General features: G+C 37.0%; 1 protein-coding gene and 1 long non-coding RNA gene across 2 annotated transcripts in view; both read left to right on the top strand.

Moving 5' to 3' along the window:
• The first annotated feature begins 96 nt into the window (after positions 1–96).
• The window catches only part of LOC113666305 (arginine kinase), a 17,744-nt gene continuing 8,169 nt past the window's right edge, over positions 97–9,671 (top strand). Inside the window, exon 1 of the mRNA XM_027182077.2 lies at positions 97–449. The gene's annotated coding sequence lies outside the window, so the exon portion shown is untranslated. The remainder of the gene's footprint in view (positions 450–9,671) is intronic.
• Positions 3,384–9,165, top strand: LOC149038350 (uncharacterized). Its single transcript, XR_016180356.1, has 6 exons — positions 3,384–3,544; positions 3,799–3,938; positions 4,212–4,411; positions 6,207–6,269; positions 7,610–7,648; positions 8,514–9,165. It is a non-coding gene; the product is annotated as an uncharacterized LOC149038350 (long non-coding RNA).

Below are 9,671 nucleotides of genomic sequence, written 5' to 3'. Positions count from 1 at the left end.
AAGACGGCAGACGGCAGAGGGTTGTCGAGGTGTCTTTTTTTTCCCAGAACTCCACATGATTGCACTTGTGCAGCGAACAGCAATACATACCTCATTAAACAATCGCCATATTGCATTGCTGAAAAGATTCGCATAGCCATTAAACTACAGATAAAATGCAGCGGTCGCCACTATTTATACTCTGTCGTCAACTTTGCCACAATTTCACTCACGTGGTAATTCTCAGGAGCTTCCAAGCTTCCAATTATTGAATATGAAACACTTAAATCGCCCACTGTGAGGTCAATTCAATAGTTCTTACGCACCACGGACAACAGAACATCTTTATAGAAGTTACGATGCAATGATTGGTCTTATGCCAGAAAGATAAAAGAGCAATCGAGAATATTTTGGATCACTTTTGTCACTTCACGCTGAGCGCAACAGTAACAGGAGCATAGCTAAGAAAGGTAGGTTAAAATTACGCCCTTTTGGGGGTTAAAAAGAGAGAAAAAGAGCCGTAAGATTTCTCATATCGAGAGGATTACAAGAAAAAGCAGCTCTTAAGAGTACGAGAAAATTTACTTGCTATTACTCGTTTCTCCTAAGCTCAAAAGAGAAAATACGATTTAGTTTACGTTGCCACTGACCTCAAAATTGTCCTACTTCACGGTAAGAAAGATTCTTCCATACTCTAACGTAAACCAGACAATTGAAGGGATTCCCACTTAAATCACTTACGGGAAATACGACGTCCCAAAAACACACCCATATAAAGATCCCTTTGTGTGTGACTATTCTAGTGATGAAGCCCGAGCACTTAACAGGAAAGGTCAATGGGACTAAAACGTAATGTTCATGTAGTATCGTAATTCTCAATTTCAATTGAGATGCATCAATGCTCAAATACTTTATTTTAGTAAAGGTGAAGGGATTCTGTTTATCAGGTGTACTAAAGCCCGAACCACTCACACCTTCACCGGGCGCGTGTGGTTGAACGTCCGCGCGCGGCTGTGAGCGTGTCGTGTTTTTCTGCGCGCGTGTTTCTAGTGTTCTTGCCGATTTGATAAAATATGAGTTTATATGGCGAAGTCTCGAACAGCTGCTTCGCGTCGAGCGTTGTCATTTATATGATTTCTGCTAGTTCTCGAAATTCTCGAGGAATTCGTGGTCAGATTTTCTCGATCCACAGGGTCTGTCGCCTTGTTGTAATCAATTGTGAATAGAATCTAAAGTAAAATCTAAAGGTGCTTCTTTAGGTCATAGGCCATTTGCAAATTCAGTTGTTCTAGAATCCTCCTCCCAACTCATCTGCTCGCATCTTGCTCATAACTCATTATCACTTTTTTGTGGCCGATCAAAGAATCATGAAGTTGGAATATTAGCAGGCTGCGGTCACATACCATTTACCGATTAACGTATATCATAATGTTTCCGGCTGTTTTCCGCTCATTATTTTCCTGAAATGATCTGCTGTAAGAGTTACAGTGCAGCCATTAACGTCAGTGTAGTGTGCATTGTTATGAAACACTGCCCTGATAAAGGCTACGGTGTTTAAAATCAATAATCAAGTACAAACATTTGACGCTTTCTTAAGTCCTTCATAACGCGTCGACGTGCTTTGACATGTCGGACGTGATCTAAAAATAATTTCAAGCCCCTTATGTCAAAGACAATTTCCTCCTCCGTCTTTGGCATATGGTGCTTGAGGATAATTGTGCGCCTTTTTCGGATTTACACATTGCATGTATACATTGTATCGACTCGAAAGTCAAGTTTAAGTATACATTCAGCGATATAGCGTCCCTCAACCCCGTGACCATGCTTGAGTGCGTTATTCACCATTGAAGGCTTGTGCTGTTCTTTCCCGCGATCGAAATGGTGGATTCGTTGAAAGATAAGAGGTCACCAATTGTATGTCGGGTCAAAGTATGTTGTATTTCGAGGTAGGTCAACTTGTTTTGTTTTGTTTTGTTTTTTAATGTATACACAGTTTTTCACGAGTGGAGACGACTTCAGTATTGGGTAGGAAATCTCGAAATATCTACTCATATGGAAAAGCTTTTTTTTCCGAGCACCTTATAGTATGACAATGTGCATGCAGTTTTTTCGAGATTATGTTATTCTTTGGCTTCGGGAACTAAGCCCTTTTGATTACACTATAAATTCAGAAGATCTTCTCCAGCCCCAAAGGGCCGATTTAGCTTCATGGCCCTGAAGCTAATTCCACCCCTTGTTGGGCCATTTGGTCAACTGAGTCTAAATCGACCCCAATAAAAATAAAACCATTTCAGCCGTACCAAAAGCCATTTTGGCCTAACCAGGAAATCAATTCAGCCCCTTGGTGAGAATCAGCCTCCATATCAGGAGCCATTTTGTTCCGCAGCGGGACAGTTGACCCTAATTTCAGCCACTATTAATGGACCGTTTTTGGCCTCAAAGAGCAGAGCCATTTCGATCCAGAACATTCTGAATTATCAGCTCTATATAGCTTGCAACTCGACTGGTAACTCAAACACAGCAAGGTTTCCATTAAATGAATAAATGAATCAGTCAAAAAATTCACACATACATCACCTTTATTCAAATACAACAAACTTATATTCTTTCTACTTAACTCGCAGCTTGAGAATTTCGATTGCGCAGTCTCTCCATCGGAAAAAAAATTTGTATATCACGAGACAAACTTCAGAGAGGCTGATGGAGCCTCATTTGACAGGTGATTGTTAGCAGATTCTGCCGGGGAAGTCAGAGTTTCCCGCAAATCGGATCCCAAATCCAAAATCGGGTCCTTCGACCTCGCATATTCAGAAAAAAAAACTTCTCATAATTCCGTTGCCCCTAAGTTTCAGCTAATTCTCATTTCTGGCAACCTATTTTTTGTGCTAGTGTAAGCAGATTGCTCGTTTTCCTTCCACGACAGCTGTTGCCGGTTCAACGGGACGCCAATTCAATATAGAGAAGTTCGAAAAATCATTCACATCAGAGGAAGTCACTAACGTGGCTAGAAGACTGATGATGAATTCTCCTCAACGACCATCGAGACAATATCAAGTAAGTATTAATTGCACTTGAGTCGACATGCTCCGGTCGTATTTGCGAAAGCGCCGGAGTTACGGTCCACGTGATCCTGATTAAATTCACCAATTTTGCTCTTGTGCCTTTTGTAGATTATCTCGATGGCAATGATTTGGCTACAATTTGTTTGGATGTTAGTGAATTCGCTTTTATTCTCCGGATTTTAATGAAAGAACAAGATTCAAGAACCTTATGAAAACGTCCACAGAGGAAATCGAGGTAAGTATATTTGTTCCATGTGATTTTTTCCCGCCAGTGGAAGAAAGCTAACAATAGTTTCCTGGCCTGGTTACAAATTGGTTAAACCCAGAGATCTTTGAGAGCTCATTTCTCAAGCGCGCGTGTCAGACTTCAACGGAATGTGTCGACACTGTGATTATCATGTACTTTTCAATCGTGTTATTTAAATAATTTGGTAAATAATAAACCCAATCGTGAATTGCCGAAGAAATGTACTGATGGTCGTGCTTCTGCCTCTGTATTAATGGTGAGCTACAAGGAAAAATTTTCTGATCTTAATAAGATTATGCATAAGAATCCATACTCATAAACACTTGATATACTTACTTACTTAATATATTTGATTTATACTTATAAAAATGGGTTTAAATCCTTTATGATAAGTTCAATGTTTGTACGTCGCCAAGGGCTAGCTGCAGACCAAGACTTACACAGATCAATGAATCACTTATGAATACGAGGAATCGCAATAATTTTTTGTAACTTTGTTATATTATGCAGATGAAGCAGACGTGGACGTGGACGTGGCCGCATTTGCAAGCGGTGGAGATGTGGAGAAAGTATCTGCAAGCCTAAGTTCCTGTACACCAACAAGCAAGGAGAAAGGAAGCACATAAGAAACACCAGAAAGTTCCGAAATGGTTTGTGCCTTTTTATATCTTGTATTGCTAACAAATCCCCATACTCCCACCGAATGTTCATTTATGACACACCTTGTGCATACTGCTAGGATCAGTTAGCTATAGATGTAAAGCATTGATTGATCACTTTACAGCAGGGTGTGAAATTAATTTTTTTTTCTGATAGCCACTTGGCTCCTAAATTCTTCAAAGTGGTAGCCAATTCAAAAAAAGTTGGTCACCATTTTCTAAGACAAACAAAACTCTTTTTTTATTACATTGTCATCGTTCTAGAAATTGGGTTAGGGAAAAGATCTTTAATGTGCTACAAAATGGACACTAGGATGGATGATATACATTGTTCAAGTGCACCTAAATCCAAAATCGCATCTAGTTATTGATCAAGATGCATGTCCTGCATTTTGGAAACGAATTTAACGTGGAATTTGCTGCGGATTATCTTTCCAAATCGTTTCAATTCACTATATCAGTTGGTAAGGTTATGATGAAACATTCTAGTAGCCAATTTGGTGACTAATTTTTAGGATTTGGTCGCCAAAGTGAAAAATTTAGTTGCATTGGCACCTGTATTAAGTGCAATTTCATGCCCTGTACAGGTATTTAGGTGCAATGCTTTAAATAATGAATTTCTTGTATTTTCTTGCTGAAAAATACTATGTTCAAGGTAATATGCCAGCTAGGGGTGAATTTTTTTAATGGTGAATCCTTGCTTTCAGGCATAGATTGATTCTTTCATTAACTGGTCAGTTCTTTCTCAAATGATCAATTTCACAGTTTCTTTGCTCCACAATACTGTAATCAAGGGTTATGCCAGAGGTGCAAAGTTTTTTTGCTGAGGAATCCTCACTATTAGGCACTGATTGATCATTTTACAACACATGTAGGTGCAATGCTTGAAATAGACTGTTTCTTTGTTCTACAATACTGTGATCTAGGTTTATACTAGATGTGCAAAGCTTTTTTGCTGAGGAATCCTCACTGTTAGGCACTGATTGATCATTTTACAGCACATATAGGTGCAATGCTTGAAAAATATGTTTTCTTTGCTTTAGAATACTGTGATCAAGGTATATGCCAGAGGTGCAAAGCTTTGTGCTGAGGAATCCTCACTGTTAGGCACTGATTGATCATTTTACAGTACTAATATTATACACGAAAAAATTACTCAGTTCTGATTGGTCAAGATAAATGCAGTTTTCAGGTAATTCAGTGCAGAAGAGAGTTGATTCAGTGCAGAAGAAGGTTAATTCAGTGCAAAGAAAGTAACAAACCAGACATTCTGATTGGTCAATAATCAAAGAAACTCACAGATAGCCAATCAAATGCAAGCCATGGATGTTGCAACAAAATTTGAAAATTTGAAGATTTGCAAGTGAAACAATGGCCAGTGTTTTACGTAGGTTTTCTTTCGCCACTGCAGCAGAAAAACAGCTCAAATGAAAACACTGTAAAAAGCACTGCTTTTTGGTTGTCAGTTTAGAAAAAGTGGTGTTTAGAGAAGGGAATTGCCAAGGAAATCAAAAATTACCAGCCAACCCAGCTTAACACTTTGCTCGAGTGATCCAATGCCGATATGAAAAAGCAAACATGGTTAAACCTCGGAAATGACGATTCCATTTCATTGAAAGTGATTCGAACACAGACTGAACAATTCCTTGAACTGTTTAGCCAGACTTTGAATTTTTTTTGCACCTTAAAGATGTGAAGATATCATGGCATTATTATTGTTTTGATCGTACGCAGCTGTTTTGACTGAACACACAGTTTGAATAAATTATTTTTGCACATGATGTGCGTGCTCTGCTTATGCTTACTTATGATGAGCTATCTCGTATTTTTTCATGTATTATTATTATTAACACGTAATCACATGATTTTTCTCGTGCAATTTGGAATAAACAAGCACTTGTTATGGGCTCATACAATTTTGTTAGTCTTTAAAAAAATTTACATGCATTTATTTACTGCATTTATCTTAACCAATCAGAACTGAGTAATTTTTCCATGTATATTATTAGATCTACAATACTGTGATCTAGGTATATGCCAGAGGTGCTAAGCTTTGTGCTGAGGAATCCTCACTGTTAGGCATTAATTGATCATATAACAGTTGGTGTAATGCAAAGTGCTATTGTGATTGAATTTATTTCCAGTTGTTGCCAACTTTGTTTTTTCTTGCTAGTGGTTGATTGATAATTGAATGTGGATCAATGTATCTGCCAGTTATGTGAGAAGAGTGTGAAGTTTTCCATGTTCTCTTCTTTCCAGAAATTAGGAGTAAAAAGGAGGAGATATGAGAGGTGCAAAAGGCCGAAAATCTTCAAAAAGAAAGTAAGATTTATGATTAGAACAGATCAAATGATGAAAATTACAGATACAATCAATGACTTTAAGGCCATGTGTAGAGATATTCAAAGCTCTTTGCAGTCCACAAATAAAGCTTTTCAAATTTTGAGACATAGATATCAAACTTTGAGGGATTTCATGTCTCAAAGCAAGTTAGATATTGTGAAAGAATTCAGGGATAATCCACTTTGAGTTGTAGGAGATAGCCACAGAAATGAAATTGTGTTAGGTCAGGGAAGGTTTGGTGTTTGCAAGCTTACATGTATGTCTTTTTCAGTTAGTGGCAAATCTCTTGAAGTTGCAATCAAGTACTATACTGAATCAACAACCTAAGAAACTGATGTTGAGGAAGTCTGTCTTTTATCACGCATTTCTCACAAAGCATTTCCCTTTATTTTTGGTGTAGTTTTTGGAAAACTATATAACAAACCTCTATAAGAGGCTTTTAGAATTGAGGAAGGGATCAAACATTCATTTACCAATTTTAGACCTCTTCAGTCACAGAGTATACGTGTTGAAAAATCATGGTTAGGCATTTTAATGCAGTGTGGAATGAGGGATTCCATTATCTTCATGGAGTTGGGATTGTCCACAACAACATAAAAGGAGATAATGTTTTGATTTTAGAGATGAATAGGGCTGATATGCAGCCCAAAATAATATATTTTAACAAGGCATGTGAAGTTTGGAAATCCAAGACAAAAGTTATTCCTTCTGGACCAGGAAGAGTTCGACTCAAAACATGACTTTTGTCATAAACATATTGATCCTACATTGTATGATGGTCTATATGCCCCTGGTTCAACTTCACATGTTTAAAGTTTTGGTTATAACTACCAAGTACAATTGCAAAGACTAAGAAATCAGAACTAATTTGGAAATTAAGTCTGACTTGTATGAGCAAATATAAGTCCAACATTTGAGACATTGCTGAGGGACCTTAACCTTTAATTCCCAAGATCTCATTAGTGATTCTCCTTATTGGCTACCATATAGCTCTTGTGGTGTTAGTTTGGAGAATTTGGTATTGAATCGAGTAATAATCAACTAATTAATATTTTTCTTTATTTTCATCACTTGTCTGCTTGATATATTGTATAAATATTGTAAAGAGAAATTCTGTTTTGATCACGTGGAGTTAAAGGGTGAAGACTGTTACTGTTTCAGATTTGATGCATACAATATACAATGTACTTTTGAATATGAGTAGCCACATTGCATAACAATTACCATTTCAGTAGCTGAATGTACATTCTGCTAAACAAATTGTCAATAAACATGCTATTATTTTATTCCGCTGGTCTTTTTTTTTTTTGTTACTTTAGGTGGAAGATTGGATGTATAGATTTAAACTTCCAGCACATGTGAGTATACAACAATATTATGTAAATATTAAGGAAGGATATTTGAAACAGCAAGTAAAACCTTTCACTACTCTAAGCTACTGCATAGCTATTATTAAACTTAAAACAAGTGGGTGTTGTGGATGCATGATTTACAGATTTTTGGGATTTCCTGAGGTCCTTTTAAAGGTTAGGCTGTTTGGGAAAAGGTGTTTAGGTGGGGTATTTTATTAGAAGTCAACTTTTCAACGATATGTATGTCAAAAGTGTTAAATTGCCTGTATAATTTTTCATTTGATATTCCTACATTGAATCACCTTTTGTACCAGAAATTAAAAATCAAACCATATTGGTTTTTAATCAACAAGATACTAAAGGAAAGGGCCCTCAACAAGAAGTATTTACAATCCTACCAGTGAGTGTCTGTTCTACTGAAAGAGACCAGAAACTTGTTTAATTTTGGAGCAGATTATCAAAAAAGAAGAAACAAACAAACAAGCAGAAATGGCTGTCAAATCAGTGTTTACACTGAATAAAAACATGCTATTCATTGCATGTAGCGTCACTTTTAATGCCGGTGTTGTTACACATATTTTCCTTGCCTATAGGGCACAAGATGAAAATACCTATCAATCATGAACTTGCCAATGTATACAGTCATGAAAATAATTTTGAGTTGTTTGTTTTGGTCATTGATACCCAAGGGGGGTATGTTGAAGCTTCAAATTGATTGGCACGTTTTAGATATAAGGGACTTTTTCTTAATTTGCTTAGTTGTTGATAGTTGATCGCTAAGCAACCTTTTGGTTTCAACTTTCCTCTTTTGAGACTCTTTTAAGGTTAGGTGACTCATTTTTTCATTTTCATTCATTTTTTCCGTTTACAGAGACAGCTTCAATTGATGATGAATTGTCGCAGTTCATTCAGCCCAAATTGTGGCCACTGGTGAATGATTTGACTTAGATAAACTATGTATAGTCTGTCAGGGCATAATTCTATGCAGCATACCACAACAAAGCATTGTAGATAGCATTGTGGCTTTGCTGTCGTCATTTTATTTATTCAATATGTGGTGTATAAAGACAGAAAAGCCATATTGTCTTTCCTAGAGCAGGCCCTGATGTGTATTGGCCAAGGCTATACTTCGCTGAATGACAGCACTTTCACTAATGAAATTTCAAAATTGTAATCATTGGTAGAATTCAATTTGTAATTTGAAAAATTGTATGAAAAAATGTACAATTAATGCTGGATATTCTCATTACTGTGGTTTATAGCCCTTTCACAGCTGTTTTATGCACATGTATTATTGTTAGGTTGCCAGAAAAAGGTCACAGTTGGAGAATGCAAAATTTTTACATTGTCAGTAAACCATTTTTCCTTTATATATATAACTATTAATCAGCAATTGAGGGATTTTTATGTTATTATTTTTACTGCTGAGGACTGAACAATGAGTGTGAATCAAATAGATAATTGGAACCATCTAATAAGATAGATGGATATTGATTTTAGCCCAAATAAAACTGTTATAGAGCTTAAGTTAGGATTTATTCAGACTTCGTTTGTATTGCTTTGGTCACGGGAGGTGCTTTCTTTTTACATTAACAAGGGTTTAATAAGTCACCCTTTGAGGGCATTGTTGGCCTAAAATGTACAGATGGGAAATAGCTCAAGTGGGGAAATTTTCTGTCATACCAAAAACCATTTTAGTTTTGTTAAGAGGACTGTTTTACATAATTAAGGTTCCAAACAGCTCCTACCAATCAAGAGCGTCGTTTCAGATCTATTGCCGATTTAGCTAGCCATTAAGTTTCGTTTGTTTTGACCATACATTGGCCCCACGAAATAGGGGCACTTTTCACTCCCTCTAGGGTACGAATTAGTTCTAGAAGGGCTGATTTGGCCATACAAAATTTGACCTCTTTAAAAGCCAAAGCTACCCCTCATTTTTCCATATTACCCCCATTTTCCCAAAGTAGCCCCGTAAGAAGCCGTTTCGGCTATCCTACACAGGGCCATTTCTGCCCTTTTGACTAGGGCC

Source organism: Pocillopora damicornis, chromosome 10, assembly GCF_964200805.1.
Source record: "Pocillopora damicornis chromosome 10, jaPocDami1.2, whole genome shotgun sequence".
Lineage (NCBI taxonomy): Eukaryota > Metazoa > Cnidaria > Anthozoa > Scleractinia > Pocilloporidae > Pocillopora > Pocillopora damicornis.
This window is presented reverse-complemented; position numbering and strand designations above follow the sequence as displayed.